The following is a 16,912-nucleotide window of genomic DNA, read 5'->3' on the forward strand; positions in this document are numbered from 1 at the left end:
CCCCCTCTTTCTCTTCTTGTTTCTGTGCCTACGGCTGTTGAGTTTGGGTTTATCCTCACTTGCAGCTGACTAGAGCTTTGCTACCTTGCTCTCATTGCTGTGCTTTCCATTGCATTGTAGTGTTACATCTGGTGTCAGTTTTTATTCTGAAAAGGTGGTTGACTGTCAATTAATAATGCTGTAGCTAAACTGTATTGGAAATTGATTCTGATTTTTTTTGTAGTTAAGAAATGTTGACATTAGTCACTGGGAATCTCTGCATCCATCTACATTTTTTTGAAAAAAGCTGAGAAAAAAAATCCAAACTCAAACAGCTTATATCAACATGAAAGTGCATAGAAAGCTTACCTCCCTACTTACTATTCTAGGGCTAGTATTTGGTTTAATTTATATATTTAAAAAGAAACAAATTTTCCTTTATTTATGGACTGGCTTCCTAGAGAAGCATATTATCTTACCTCTTCTAACCCCCCTTTTTTTTTCGTTAAATCAGAATAAATTTGGACTTTCTCTTTTGCTTGAACAAAACTTAGGCACGCTCCCAGCCTATCACTTAATCTGTTTGACAAATGGTTTGGATTGTCTCTTCTTGAGAAATAATCTGATCAGTGCAAATAGTTTTTTCTCTTTTTCAAAAAGCTTTAAGAAAAAATCTGGTTAGGTGAGCATGGCCCATCATTCAATGCCCTTAATTGCATTAATGCACCTGTATTAGGACAGACAAAAAGAAAAAAATCAAACTGCTAAAAGCTTCTGTAAGTTTTCTGAATTGAATCTGTATGTGTGAACTTGTGTGAGGTTAATAAGTTTGTGTCTTCCCATGGCACTTGATTTTAGCACTCCAAAAAACTGTTCAACGAGACACACCCTGTAGCCTTACAAACATAAAGAAATACTGCTTCTAATCTTTGCCCATACATGTGTATGGGTGCGTTGCTGGTAAGTGTTTATCCAAGAACTGCTTTGAACCATAGGTGTCATCAGTACAGGTGTTGATGGCTCTTAGGTTTCAGCTTCCTATGGAGTCAAACCCATCTTTCCTGCCAGAAAAAAGCATTCTGAAGGATGAGCCTGTCTGTGTCCGAGAAGTGCTCGGTGGTTTGTTAATTTGTTGCTGGAATCTGTTTCGAGTTTTAAGGAAATCAGGTCTGTGTTACATGTGAATTGTGGCTCTGCTACAGCGGGTTGGACATCCTTTCCACATCTTGGGTTTTGTGTGATGCTGTGAGTATGGGAAGAAACAACCTGCATGTAATCCTTGGCAGGAAATGCTGTCTTATGAAACTGCAGTTTAGGCTCTTTTGTAGCATTGGTAGTTTACAATCAACCTCAAAAGAAAAAAAGAAATTCTTCACCAACATTAAACTTGCAGAAAAATACTTATATGAAATTTAAATTTCATTTAATTTTAATGAAATATTAAAGATAAGTTTGCATTTGTGAAAACTCCATGAATTTTGCAGGAAATAGAATATGTTTAGGTATTCTTTAAAAGATTCTACGTGATATGGCAGCTTTTCTTCAGCTTTACTTATACGAAGCAGAGTCTAACCTGATAATGGTTAGACTCCTCCCTGAGGAGGCTCAGGGGAGACCTTATTGCTCTCTATAACTACCTGAAGGGACGCTGCAGTGAGCTGGGGGTCGGCCTCTTCTCTCGTGTAACTGGTGGTAGAACTAGAGGGAACGGCTTCAAGCTGTGCCGGGGGAGATTTAGGCTGGATGTTAGGAACAACTGCTTTTCTGAAAGAGTGGTCAGGCACTGGAATGGGCTGCCCAGGGAGGTGGTGGAGTCACCGACCCTGGAGGTGTTCAAGGAACGTTTGGATTTTGTGTCAAAGGGACATAGGTTAGTGAGAACTATTGGTGATGGGTGGATGGTTGGACTGGGTGATCTTAAAGGTCTTTTCCAACTTTGGTGATTCTGTGGTCTTTCTGTGACCTTTCTGTTGTTGTTAAACCGAACTTTTATAGTAAAGTGACAAACTATTTTTATAAGTATGTTTTGTTTGTGTTTTGCATTATTTCTTAGTATTGTATAGTAAAAGCATATTTAAGCTTGCTAATGTTATAGATACATAGGGTGGAAACCTATTTACAGGTGTTCTGAAAATCAGCAGAGGTGTGTGATATGTAAGCGATGCTCTAATCAGGAAAATAACTTTTTGTTCAGTGTAGTCATAGAGTCTTGTATCTTGGTATTTGTTACCCAGTGCGTGGCTGCTATTCAGAAATGAGGAAGAATGTCAATAAAGATGCTTTCTCCCTACATTGCCTCTGTCCACAGATAGCAAATGTCCAACTATTACCACATTTTCAGCCATTTAGGTTCCAAAATGAAGTATAAACAGTGTATTAGATATTATCATTTTATGTTTACTGATGTCAATCATTTTGTGTAATTCCTTCTTATAGGATGAATTTTATTTCTGAAAGAACAATTCGTTCTAAAATTGACCATTTTTCCAGATCTTGTGCTTCTTGAATCCAGGGGGCAACTGTCTTAAATTGTCTTTTTCCCCACTGAAATCAGGAGAGGAGTATTTTATAACCAGTAGCTTTTGCCACTGATCCCTGTATTATAGGCAAGTCTTTAGATTCTCTTATTCTCAGTTTCTTAATGTGTAAAACTAATTGTTTTAGTAACAGTGTTTCTTACAGCTGTGTGAATTGATATTTGAAAGGCTGTTTTTTGAATGGAAGGCATAATATGTAATTTTGGATATTATTGTAACCATATCTGTACAGTGTAGAGCATAAGTTCTTTGCTAACAAAGAAATCAACAACTGAATTGTACCTATGTGATTTTTGAGTTTTCCCTCCTGTCACATTTCCCAAGTTGGCTGAGCTATCCTCATACTGCAGTGTATGGGAACTGCTGAGTCACGGCCTGAAGCACTGATTGAGCACCTGGGGAAAGGACCCGGTCAGCCCTGGGAGCACAGGTGAGGGCAATTCAGGTGTGTGACCAAAAGGGGTGGAGCCTGGCTGCACCTCTCTGAGGCCTCATTTAAGGGCTGACTGCCACTGGGAAAGGATCTCTGGTTGAAGATCCCTCCCTCCCTTGGGGAGTCTCTTCTGTGAGCCTAGGTCTTCAGAGATGGGTGAGCACCTTTTCTTAAGTAACACCATCTCATCCGTGCCAATCTTTCTAATTATAGCACAGATATGAGGAAAGGATGACAAGTATTATCCAGGGTTTTGCAGAAGTTAATACCAAATCAGGGTTGCACAGATATTCAAGAGACAGTTAAGAATTGTCCTCCCAACTCCTAGTTCCTTGATCAACCCAACAAAAACATACTTGTGTCCTTAAATAAGAAACATAAGTAAACATTTTAAATGTTTAAATCTGTACATTTTTGTGATTAAAAGGTAACCTTCTGTGATAGAAATTTATATGGGCCGGTGTTTGAACTCATGAAATGTGCTAAAGCAAATTTCATACTTATATCCATCAAGAAGGCAAATTACTTTTCATAGTAGAGAATCAAAAGCATCAGAATGGATATGCAGTGTTAATAATAGGAAGTGGGATGCGAGGGTAGAAGAATTGATGGGGCAGTTACGGTTCAAGGAATTCAGCACTTTTCTTTTATGCTGGAGAAAATGTAAATAATGTCACCCTTATCTCCTAGTGCAGAGTTATCAGACAGACATCACGAAGTGCATCATATATCTGGCATTAAAATGACTGAAATGTGATTTCTCTCTATCTCTCTTCTTTTGGAACCCTTACAATCTCTTATTGCAAATGAAAAAAGATCCGAATGTAATGGTGCAAGAAGCAAAGATCTGGCTGTAGTTTTAATGCTGGATTTTTTGCTGTTCTGTCTCAAAGCTAACTGAAATCAAGATGTAATAAGGCACTGACAAATACCTTTCTGCCCTACTGAAAATATCATCTTTCTATTGAACACTTTCCTTGAATTCTATCTGCAGCAGAAGATATTTTGCATTTGAATCAGAAAGGTCACTACTTTTGGATCAGGTGATACGGCGTGCACTACAGTTGCCTTTAGATGACGCTGATCCTTTACTGTGTACTGTTCAGTCCTACTAAGTGTGAGACTGAATTTTTACACCTAATTATTTTTTATTTTATCTGGGTGAATTTGTAACTAACCCTGCTGTCATTCTTTGGTCTGTGGATATATCAGTGTGACAGTTCACTCAAAGCCAATTATTCCCTACTTAGTAATATGTTTTAAGTATTCAGTTGCATTTCTTTAGTAAAAACAGTAGGATTGCAGTGGTTTATTGATAATAATATTGATAATCTCTAAATATATATTCATCTCTAAATTACTGTTGGAAACCAATCTGTTAACCAGTGGAGTTCATTTTATTTAAATAAATTTCACAATATTGTCTAAAATGAAAGTAAGTATCTTTAATTTACTGGCTTTTTATTTATCTAAAAAGACTAAGTTATAGCCAGGGTTGTCAAATCCCTTTGTTTTATTTACTGAAACGTAGGGCTCAGATGTTGATGTGCATTTGAATTGTTTCTGTGCTTTGAAGAATAATACTAGGAAGCTGTGAGATTAGAAATTGCTGTATTGAGCATTCTACTGAAATATACTGAAAACAGGATTTCTATGTGATACTGCATCAACTGAAAATTCTGATTGGATAAGAAAGTGTTGGAAATGCTTTAGAAGTTTCATAACCAATACTAAACTTGTGAGTCTAGCTGCAGTGAATTACATAAATTTTATCTTAAAGAAAGACTGAAGAATTTTTATTATAGAAGCTGTGACTTAATCTTCCATTGTTCACAGGAGGCTCAATGATGGCTGAAGAGTGCATGACGCAGGCTGACAAGTGGCATAACATAAGGTTTGCATAAAATTAATTCTTCATTTTTACCATCTTGATCTACTGTATTCCAGGGTCAGTAAACTGTTTCCTTAAGCTGTTATTGTTAGATGTTGTATTGACCACAAGATAGTACAGTGCTGTTATATGTTTTGATACCTTGTGCTGTATTTACTTAGGAAATAGCATATTGTTTTGAAATCTTGGTTAGTTTTCTAGCTTTTATAGATTCAGAGGTACAACATTAACATCTATTTCAAGAATTTATATATATCAACATAATTGAGATAATTCAATACATTATGATTATATTAAAATTCTATGATGTAGGAAATGTGTCAATCCATGCATGCAATACATAAAATTACAAATAATTAATGCAATGCAGATATTGGGGTTATTTTAGAAATTGAGACAATGAGTGTAGTCACAATACGCTCTAAGTATCTTCAACCAGGGAAGAGCTTAATAAGGAATTTCAAGAGAAAAAAGTGCTATTTCAGTAGTTATCATAAGGAAGGGGAGAACAAGAAATGAGCGTGGCAATGAGGAACTTTTGTAGTTGGTGACAATTTAGAAAAACAACTATATCAGGATGTGTTTAAAGCCTAATTCTCAACTGAATACATTCTCTTCAAATTAAAAATTGTAAGATTAGACCTCTATTCTGAGAACAAGCATGAGAAATACTAGCCTAGAAATAATTGTTTTGGAAAGTTATTTTAAGTTGATGAAAAGAAGGTCATGCAATGAAAGTGCTTCAACCATATAACACTAATATCTGCTAGGGTGGAAGTGCATTCTGACAAGAATAAATATTTTCTAAGCTTCATATGGCCAGTATGAAATGCAGAAATGTACCCAAGTGAGGTTAAATCAAGGTTTATTTCTACTTGTGAAGAATCCACTCCAGCAAGAAATTGAACTGTGGACTATTGCATCTGAAATTATAGGACTCCCCAGAGAACTAAAAGGGAGTCTGCAGGTTCTGTCATCAGTAGGTCTAAGATCTCTGTGCTGTACTGTAATGCAAAGGTGTGTGCTCCTTAGGTCTCCTGTATACTCAAAGGACTTGTTTCAGAATACTGCTCAGACCTTGGTGTACTGAGTTTTCTGAAGTATAGGATATGTTTGAATGTAGAATTTCTGATTTTCTAAATGTTTTAAAATAACAAAAATACTGTTCTGAAATGTCTTGATAGGAAAACAGAAGGTTCTAAGCTGCAAACAAATGTGGGAGCTTGCAATAGTAACAGTATTAGCTGAAAAAAGAGAAAGAAATAAAGTATTTTTCCTTGAATGTTTATCCATGTTTTGCTTGAAGTGGAAAGAGGCTGTCTAAAGCAAATAACAGGCGACCAGACTGGATGTCAGGAGGCTGAGGAGGTAAGAAAAGAATTTTCTGAAGCCTCTGTGTAGAGGTATTAGATACAAATCAGAATTGGAGATCTTACTGTAAAATAGAATGTATTATTTTCATCCACTCACGTTGGAGTTTCATTAATTGAACCCACAGAGAACACAGATGCAGAAGTTATGACTATTCTGTTAATTTTGCAAGCCTTTGTAACTTGATTATTTTCAGTCTTGTCTGGATGCACAGTACTAGTGGATTATGGTTGTTTATCATATACAAAACTATCCTCATGTTCTTGTAAAGTCAGACTCCTTAGCAGAATATCCCAGCAACCAGAACTATGTAGGAGAGTCCAGGTAAAATATGTTTAAGTTATTTTTGCCAGTCTTTAATGAAAAATATTGTCATAAAACTTAAAACAGCAGCTAGGAAACATAAACATATATTCAAATTGATGAAAGCTAAATAGGTAAGCCCTCTGACATAACATCTGATGTTCTTTGATATAACTAGAAAAGAAGCTTCATATTTATGAAACCTGTTTCCAGTAACACAGAAATGAATTGCGGTGCTTCTTTGCCAGTTCTTTTTGACCTAGTGAAACACTTTAAAAAAAAAAAAAAATCATTTTGTTTATTCTGTAACAAATGGCTATGTTTGTGTGATAACATTATAATCAACAACGTTGACTTGTGGAATAATTGACTTGTTAATAAAATATCCAGTAAGATGTTTGTTTCAAGCAAAGCAGAAGTATTCATGATTTCATCTTCAGAGTGATGTGAAGATGCTTTTATTGTAAAATGTAGGCCTGGTCACCTTAGACCTGCAGTCGTAATTGAAATGAGTTTTCAAGACAGTACTTGATGCCTTGTGTATTGAATTCAGTGCAAAGCTTTCTTATTTGTTTGTATTATTTATATGGGCCCTATTCATGATCAAAGACTTTCCTGTGCGAGGCGTATGCCAAAAGATAGTTCTTTGCTCAAGGATTGTATGAATCAAGCATAATTTTAATCGGAGTGAGGTAAACAGGTTAGTGCTAAAAAAGAAAATAACAGTATAGTATGGTAGATTAAAACTGTCCAGTTCTATGACGTAGGTAAACAGGTTAGTGCTAAAAAAGAAAAGAACAGTGTAGTATGGTAGATTAAAACTGTCCAGTTCTATGACGTTTACCAAAAGCTGACACTGCTTCAGTCACTGATATGTTTGAGATCACTGTCAGCTTGAGGTAAATGTCACAGAACTAGACAGTTTTAATGGAAGAGCTCTAGAGAGCTGGCAAAATTGTATCCTAACAGTTTAGACAACTTTTTAGACTGGTCACAGTACACTATCACTAAGCAATAGTAAAATGATAGCAAATACTTGTATCTTATGTATAGATATTTTCCTTATGAATAGAATATAAGGATAGGTGCTCTCAAACTGACAGAAAACAACCCAAGCTTAAATGCACACTAAAAACCCCAAGAGGGCAGTTGTGCAGAGTAATACTTCTGTATTTACTCCTACTGTGTTTTGTTATGCAGATAAATCCTTCTAAGGTTGTTAACTGAATTTTAGAATGTTTCTAAAACTGTAAATATTAATTACTGCCTTGCATTTAGAACAGTCAATTCCATTAGTATGCATAGACTAAATGATGGCAATTAAAGCTATTTTAACCCTATTGATCTTAGTTATAGGTGGCACGTATGAGAAAGTTTATCTTTCAGTTCCTTAGACAGGTGAGTCAGAGTTGAGGAAAAAAAAATCATTTTATGGAGATAATAGACATGTTTGATTTATGTCTTTGACATATGGACAGTATTTGTAGAATCCCTCTATGCCTTTATTTCAGAGGAAGAATGGAGCTGCGCTTTAATGTATTAAAAAATATTTCAGAGTAAAATGGTATTGAAATCCAAACTATATTTTTTTATCTTTTGACTTTAGCACCAAGTAAAAAAAATCATAAATAACTGTGGTGTCTTTGCACCAACAATCTTGAAATGCTCCTCCTCTCAGTATATTTGAGGAAAAATTCACAACCAAATGTACCATCAGCCAGAATGTTTTTACTTGTCTGTAAGCCAGCACTTCATAAAAGACCTAACAGTTATGTTCTGTGGCTGCAGTAAGACTTTGAATGTAAACTTTGAAGCTTCTGATAGTCCGTTGGTTATACAGTGCTGCAGATTTGTAAAATAGCTGAAATGTCAACAGGAAATGTGGATATACATGGAATGTTGCTGTGGATACAGATCTCTATAGCCTGTAATCTCTAAGCCATTTTCAGAAGATTTAATCATTTGAAGCACATTAATGGAACGTGGTATGCTGAATTAATACCCCTCTGTAATCCACTTGGAAGTCAATTGCTTATACAGTTGAAGGTGGTTTGTTAGGCTGTTGTTATGCATGTTATTTAATAGTCCAGAATAAAAGGTTATTTGACGCTTGACAGAAACAATAATTTAGCATGTTTTATGTTTGTAGATAACATTTTAATGTTTTAAAGTTTGTACTTTCTGGATTGTGACAAGCTGTAGGCTCAGATGATTACTGGGATAAAATCTCCAATTTTATGTGTGTAAGCTTTAGAAGTGCATAGATGTCTAAAAGATTTTTATTTATACATTCTGAAGACTAAAAACAATCTCTGATTCTGTGTATCTCCTAAAAAAAATTTGCTAGCATTAGCTGGCCATTCTTGTGTGTATGGGCACCTGCACAGCTGCATGTTACTTTTTTGTTCTAAGAGATGTGTTAACACAATGTGTTCACTTAGCTACTCTTCAGCTACTCTTGCTTGACATAGATGTATAAAAATAGTTACTGTATATGTTTAAACATGACTTTTAAGGAAGTAATACAAATCTCAGTACAAAATATAAGGAGAGAAAAAGAACAAACATCATGAGTTGTTTTTATTTTTCAAACTTTAATTAAAGACTTTCTTTCTCTTCATTTTTAGATAATGATTCTACAGACTTTAAAGTTTGGGGGAAATGAATCGGTCAAAAAAACCCACTCAGATATACAAATATTGTCTGACTCAAAGCAGCCCGATTTTCCATTTCGAATAACTGTATTATTGCAGAATTCTTACATCAACAAAAAGGTGGAAAATTTCTACAGCCAAAAAAGCTATGTGAGCCAAGGGAAATATTTTGCTGTACGGGGCTGTGAAAGCTAGCTCTGTGTTTAAAAACAACAAAAACAATAAAAGCCAACATTCAAAATTTCACAAAAACCAAAACCAAACAAGTAGATATGTAGTGGGATATGTAATGGCAAAATGAAAGTGTAGTATTTATCTGTGATCAAAGTGCTGTTGAAATCTATGAATTCACTAATTTTTATTCAATTAATAGATTGATTGCATGGTAAGTACTGTAAGATTTAGGGAACTTATATCTGTGAACTTGGAATAATTCAATTTCTTGTAGTTAATATTTGGAGTTCATAACTTCAGGAATTTTAATACTTGGAAATCTCAGTTTGAGAAGTAGTACCTTTCTTGTTTTGCTTCCTCTAATGTTGTACAGTACATTTAACTTACTTTGTAAGACTTCTGTAATTACTGATCATTGCTTGCTTGGGGATTATAAAATGATTATGACACTCCATAGTAGTGTAAGTAGTAAGCACAGGCAGTACCATTCTCTGAGACAGAAAGCAACTATAGAAGTCACCTACCTGTTTATTTTCTTCATTTCATTGTCCTTCCGTGTAACTTTGAATTATCTGTGACTACCTACCTACATACTAATAGGGTTGGACGTTACTCTGGTACATCTGCTGCAAGTCTTTTCATTGCTAAACATTTCAGTAAAAATCTGTTTACTCAAAGTGAGTAGGCAGGCTTTTCCTGTGAGAATATCCATCCTTTGAGTCAAGCAGAATGAAAAATAACATATCAGGCATCTGTAATACTTCAGTATTTGTTTGTCTGTGCAGAAATCTGTATGTTCCAAATGCAAAATAAAGTATACCCAAATAAGATGTCAGAAAATATGAATGGGCCATGGGCTACAGTAGCTTATCTTTGCTGCCCGTTTTGTGTGTTTACCAGTAACTGAACTAACTCCTCAATCCAGGTCTTAATACTCAAACTTGGTAGTGGACTGCCTGCTGGTAGGAGCTGGGGAGAAGGAAAATGAGACAGATTGACTGTCAGAAGTCAATGAGGAGCTGTCAGAAGGAGTCATGTCTAAATAAACAATCTCTTGCTAGTGATAAGATGCATCAGTCATACAGAACAAAACAGAGTGTCCTAAAACTAATGTAGAATGATCTGGTTAACCACTGATATTCACATAATTAGTAGATAAAGCACTCTTTGTCTCTAAATTTCCAGTTGTATAGATGACTGATCTAGATGGTAGTGATAGTGAAAGAAGGCATTACATGCTGCTATAAGCTCATGTTTACCTCCAAGGCGTTTTGCACTCTGTATGAAACAGCACACGATAATACAATAAATATATCCTTGCGGTATGTATGGATGTATTCTTATAGGATATAACAGCAATATGATCTCCATTTAGCAAAAATAGCTCAATAGGAGTCAACTGGTAATGCAGTAGCAGTGCAGAATGCTGGTAAGATGGCAGTGAATCTTCTGTTCTTCCCCTTGAAATCCAGTTAGCACATGTATTGTAGAGTTTTTGACAATTTTTTTCATATTTCTTAAGAAAACACTATTTCTAGCTAGTTTCCACTGATGTGGTGTGTATGTATAAGTTACGTATAGTGTTTAGTTTATTCTGGCACTCTTTCCTTTCTTTTCAGAAGGCTCTCCTGGCAGTATTTCTAACTGTAATCATGGCTGCTTAGTTCTTTTTAAAAGACCTCATTTGTACAGATTTCTGTGTTGGGTGGAAATAGGATCTAATGATCTGATGAACTGGCTTTCATCATCATAATGTCACCTCCCTGACTTTTGCTGCAAATGTATAAAAGAAATGAGGCAAAGGAGTGTTGTCAGCTGCTGGCAGTTTCATACTAGTTCTGCTCTGGAATGTATGAATGAGTGAAAGTGGCCAGAACTGGAAATGAAATAACTTGTTATGCTGTTGCAAAAGTTGATCTTATTCAAAATCTTTACAAAACTAAGAGAGCTTTATTTTTTAGATGAAATAAGAAAAATACCTTCCACTATTGTTGCAAATTGGATTTGCAAATTTGCAGGGAAAAATGTGAACTTGCTCTGCCTCTGTACTGAGTGTGCTGGATGCTGTTGGAACATGATGAGAATACAGAAATATCTTTAGGTAGCAGTGATAAGCCCAAACTTGAGCTATTATGGGGTTTAGCTTGGTTATAGCTCTCTGTAAGACTAGGGATATAAAGTGATCCTCCTCTGTATTCAATTTGGCAAGATAGGTTTTTTCATTCTGGACAGAAGAATGAACTTTTTCCTTACGGTCTGCCTCTTTGATAGCAATTTTCCATTTAGTTTCATAGAAAAGATAACAAGTTTACTTGGTTATAATTATAAATAATTATACAGAAAGAAAACAGCTGAATAGTAGAGGATCCTTTAGTTGCAGAAAAAAGTATTAAAAAAATTCAATGATCAAAAGCAGAAAAAAGATAAATTCAGATTATAAATAAGGTGCTTTCACAATTGTTTAATTACCATTTGGATTAATGTGTTTCCTAGAAAATAGGAAGAATATCACCTAACTTTTTTCCTGTATATCCAAGACGTGATTTCTGAACTGATACAGGAATTACTGTTTAAAGGCTAACCTGAACTTGCACTGAAGTTTGTCATTAAAAAATCTCTATAGCCAACCAGAGAAATCAGAGAAGAGAGAAATAAGGACACTTGTTCCCTGTAGTGTTCTCCTCTCCACTAAAGAGAAATTAAATTAAATGTGATGTAACAGGAGTTAGATTTTTGTAGCAGAAACTCATTTCTAAAGGGGGGGGATAAGGGGAGTGGAATATAACACCCTAAACCAGGTCTAAATTCACTGTTTTGTGATGAAAAGAAATTTTTCTGTGAGGTAAATTAATTCTAACTAATCTGCCCTAACTCTTGCAGTAATTTTGTAGTCTTTTATCAGGTTCTTGGGTTTCTCTTCAAAATAATTCAGTGTTCAGGGGAGTCGCAGTAGAATGGAGAGTCACAGGTAGTGCCAGTTCTTCACATAATCTTCACATAAACATCTAAAGACCTAGAAGCTTATCTGTATTGTGCAAATGTAAAGATTTACTAAAATTTCTATTCAAGAAACTGTAATACTAAAGATAATGTGCAAAAATATCAAAGAATTATTATTAGTGGCCCTATGATGGTTTATTTCATGAAATTCCCTTTAAAGCTTTTACAGATGATAACAATATCAGAAATATGTTGTTATTACTATGTAGCAGCAAAACCAGAACTGTAACAGGCACAACATACAGGGTCTGTTATATTTAAGAATTAAAATTTGTGAAATAATCATAACTGTGTAGTCAGCAAGATGCAAAAACATAAAATCAGTTATTGTTTGTGGTTAGGTGATTTAATGTCCACACAAAAAAAAGGGGGGGATTTTCTACCCATTTTTCTGTAGAAACTGTAGAATATTTGCTTAAGTTGTATGATACTGTCTCTTGCTCTCCTGATGAGATTTGGTAGGTGTTTTTCTTCTTGTTTTATTTACAATTAAATCATTTATTATTTATTCAGTGTATTCAATTAGAAAAATTATTAATAATTTGGTTAGTCTGTTAATTACACTTCAAGGCCTCTTCCCTCTCAATGCTAAATTCTCTCCAACTGCCTTCTGCTCTCAGAAGCAGTCCTCTTTCTGTGGAGTCTTGTTTTGGTTATGAAGTTCCTTGTGCTATAATACAGGTATATTTCAATATCTCAAAGCATTGTGTTCTGCAGAGTGCTGTAATATTACTGAAAACTATCTGTAAATGATTTGATGTTACGCAGTCTGCCTTATTAGCAGAGGTCTTACCTATTGTTTTAACTTTCAGAGCATGTAATCCTAAGTCAAAGAATATGCAGAAAGTGATGATTGCTAAAATAACTGTAATTGTGCACAGTTCTACAATCAGTCTTTACTGAAAAGCCCTGCATATAAGGCAAATCACCACATGGTAAATTCTAATGACAGTTTTCCTTGATTACACAGATGTTACAAGATGCACCATGGACAACTCTATACGCAAACAGTATATTGTTACAGTTGGACATCAGCATTAAAACTGTCCATTTGCTTATCTCTGATCCTATTTACCTGTGGTTGCTTCTCTGTACTGGCTTGAGACCGAGCTATCCAGCCTTTTATTAGGTACAACATAATCTAAAATAGAGGCTCAATAAAGTTGTATACCAAGAATGTAGCTGCAGATGATATTGTCTGTGTACTCCACTCTGTCCTTCCCTTTTCTGTCTCTCCCTAGGGAAAAAAGCAGTTATCTTCCTTATGCAAAATCTAGCTCTTTTCCAAAGCAATCATGTAAATCTGAGTGCCAGTCTCACAGCAGAATAAAAAGTCAAATCAGCAGGAAAATTCCATGTAAGAGCAACAGGCAGCCCCAGGAGGAAAAATAACCAAAATGCCCTCTGAAACTCTCCCATTTATTTTCTCTCATGAGTTCCACTCATTAAAACACTCAGATTTTCTTGTAATTTTTAAGGTAATGTTCTTTCAGAGAGTAACAACTCATTATTCAGCAGGCTTGCCAGCCTTTGAAAGCATTTTATTTCAAAACCTTTTTCTGAATAAACAAATTTGTGCAGAGAACAAATGGAAGTTATTGCTTTTCCTAGTGTTCTACATACCGGCTACACAGGCTGTCTTCTCTCAAAGTGGGTCAGACCTGAAATTGTGGGTTTAAAGTAACAGGAAATTGTTGGATGTAGCCTATGGGATGGATGTTACATATCATATCTAAAGACAAACTCTAAAACAACCAAACAAAAAAAAAATGCTTTGAATTCAATTATTTTATATGTTAGGTAAAAAAAAATAAATCAATGTGGTCTTTGTTATGACAGTTCTAGTAACATTTCTGAATGTGTAGTAATTTTATTATGGGTGCTATGATTGCTCATGTGTAGAGATAAGGACAAGAATACTAAATATAATACAAATAACTAACCTATCATGTAAACATATTGACAAGATGATGAATCTAGGAGTGTGGCTTGTAATGGAATTTGACTGTTGGACTGATGTACAAAATGTCCTTGTATCTAGTTTTTACATTGCACAAGAGGTTACATTGTAGTAAATTAGTCCTTTAAGGCATTAGTATCTTATTTGTACTAAATTGTGTCCTTATCAAAATGAGAGAATGATTTACAAGGATTGTAAAATGCAGAAAGTGTACTCAGCGATAGTAAGATTATGCCTGAGTAGATCAGAGGTTTGGGAAATAGTTAGGAGTAAAATATCCTTGGAAGAACTAGAGATGAAAGTTTGGAATAAGAGAAATGTTATTTAGTGAACTGAGTATATGTAATTTGATGGGAAGATTAATGATATTTAAGTGTGAAATAATGCAGTTTGTAGGGAAAATGTGAAATGTGTGAAACCTTCTTAGGATTGTTATCACCTGTTAATTTAAGACTATGACCTTGGTGTTGCTGAGAAGAGCTGAAAGCACGCTTAGGTGCAGTTAGATCCCTTTGTGGGGGTTCCTTTATTCATTTCTGTGTTGGTACCTGAGTTACAACTGGAAATTTCAGTTGCAGCTGTAATGACAGTCATGTCCCGGGAAATCAGTTCTACTCTGAATATTGCCACCCAAACTGGAATACTTACCTTTGTGGAAGACTTTGTGCCCTACGTGCATGCTCCCACTGTTCTAACACCAGGAAAAAGCGCCATAAGTCAGCTGTAAGAGACAAAACATCTTCCAGTATAGATGGACTGAGAAGTAAGCAAGTCAAATCCAGAAGTAGTGCCAGTGCAGCAAGTCCAAAATAACTTCAGTGGTTTAAGATATTCAGTGGAATTTAACAGAAAACATGCTTCCAAAGTCTGTTTACTCTATTTGACTAAATTAAGTCCCAAAACTGTTATGATCTATGTTAGATCAGAGGGGAGAACTTGATTTTTTTTGGTTATTTGTAATTGGCTCTAGTGTTCACTTTTTTGGGGGCCAACTTTTATAGAAGGCTACAAGATCAAATGGCAGAAGTGCTAGAAGTTCCTGTTTTTCTCAATTCCTGCTACTTTTGTATCTTGCATGTGACCTTTTCCCTACGTTTTCATGCTCATGTTCTCTTTGTTATTTCTTTTAACTGAGCTTGTACTGGTACAGAAGTTATAACAAGCAGTTTAAGGAGATGGTGTAGGGCACTACAGTTTCCAGTATTGAAAGGATGAAGAAATATTATAGTTTAATTGGCCACTTTAGAAGAGTGTGAACCTGTGACAACTGTTTTTTTTTTTGTCTTGGCCGAACTTATTTTCAGACAGATGACATATCATCTAAAGCAGCAACTGATTCGCATCTGACAGAGGCCAGTTTGGTAGAGCTTGCCATCTAGTGGATTAGTGGTTGTGTATGCAGCGAATGAAAATCAAAGAATCTGCTACAAGCATATTCAAAAATTTACTTGTTTAATAATGTCTTGCAGATGTTTAGTGGAACTGCATGGAATTTTGAACAAAATACTGCTGAAAATTGAAATTTGAATTGCAAGCATTTTCATAAATGTTATCATTTTCTGACAGGTCTATTAATACCTACTACTTGACTTAATTGGTGCTGGGCAAAGTATGGATTTGGTGTTTTTTGTAGTTCATAGATTTTTAAATAGCGTACCAGTTGAGCTAGCAAAAGACTAGCAAGTCCTGACTGGTAATTTTGGTGACTTAGAGACAGTGGAGAAAATGTATGTATAGTAACTACAGTCTTGGCTTAATACTTCATGTTTTTAATTGTTATTTGATGCTATGCCAGATGGCCTTTGATTTGATTAGATGTGATACATTACTTTCCAATCAAGAACAAACTGAAATGAGAAATCATACATTTGCATTAAGGGCATCAATATGCCACATCTTACTACAAGATGCCGAAGTAGAAGTAATTTTACCCCTTTGTGGGGTAGCATATAGCAGTTTTTCAATTCAATATAACGAGTATATTTTAGGAGAAGTAGCATCTACTATTACATCAAAATAAAGCTATACTAGAAGAAAGTGAAATAGATTTAAAATGACCCATTTGTAAAATTTGATCATTATGTAGGAGTTGACCATTCTTTTCTGCTAGGAAGAGAAGATGTTAAGTCTATAGCAATCTTAATCATCAGATTAGTTTTAGGATGCCAGTCTGTATAACAGAAACCTTAATTACAAAGCTTAGCCTTATTATTTAATTCAGTCCTTTGTCACTGCTACCATTCAGCTGAAGTAAAGGTGGATGAATTAGATCCATTGTGAACTAATGATTCTGCTGGGATTATCCTTAGAGACTGTTGAGAGGAGAGTCATACAAATCACGCTTTCAAGTTAAAATACTAGATTATAATGTTTAAGGTAAATCCATATGGAACTTCATGGGCCATGGCCTGAAGAACCGTTGCCTACTTCAGAGGCAATGTGAGAGGCAAACAGTAATCAGTACAACGGTACATGTGACCATAGATGCAACTATAAAGCAAAGCCTCAAGCTAGCATATGTTGGTTGGTAGTCTATGATGACCACAAATGCTAAAGTTGATCTCAGAGTTATTTATCACCTTGTCATTTGTTTAGAGTTTTGATATCTGC

The 16,912-nt window shown here is 35.2% G+C and overlaps 1 long non-coding RNA gene across 2 annotated transcripts; it reads left to right on the forward strand.

Moving 5' to 3' along the window:
• The first annotated feature begins 1,889 nt into the window (after positions 1-1,889).
• On the forward strand, positions 1,890-14,339 carry LOC109368576. Of its 2 annotated transcripts, none has more exons than XR_004160331.1 (3): positions 1,890-3,105; positions 4,786-4,843; positions 13,313-14,339. It is a non-coding gene; the product is annotated as an uncharacterized LOC109368576 (long non-coding RNA). The 2 variants fall into 2 exon arrangements; XR_004160332.1 differs by lacking the exon at positions 13,313-14,339 and adding an exon at positions 6,147-8,212.
• The last annotated feature ends 2,573 nt before the right edge of the window (positions 14,340-16,912 follow it).

This window comes from Meleagris gallopavo, chromosome 7, assembly GCF_000146605.3.
Source record: "Meleagris gallopavo isolate NT-WF06-2002-E0010 breed Aviagen turkey brand Nicholas breeding stock chromosome 7, Turkey_5.1, whole genome shotgun sequence".
Classification (NCBI taxonomy): domain Eukaryota; kingdom Metazoa; phylum Chordata; class Aves; order Galliformes; family Phasianidae; genus Meleagris; species Meleagris gallopavo.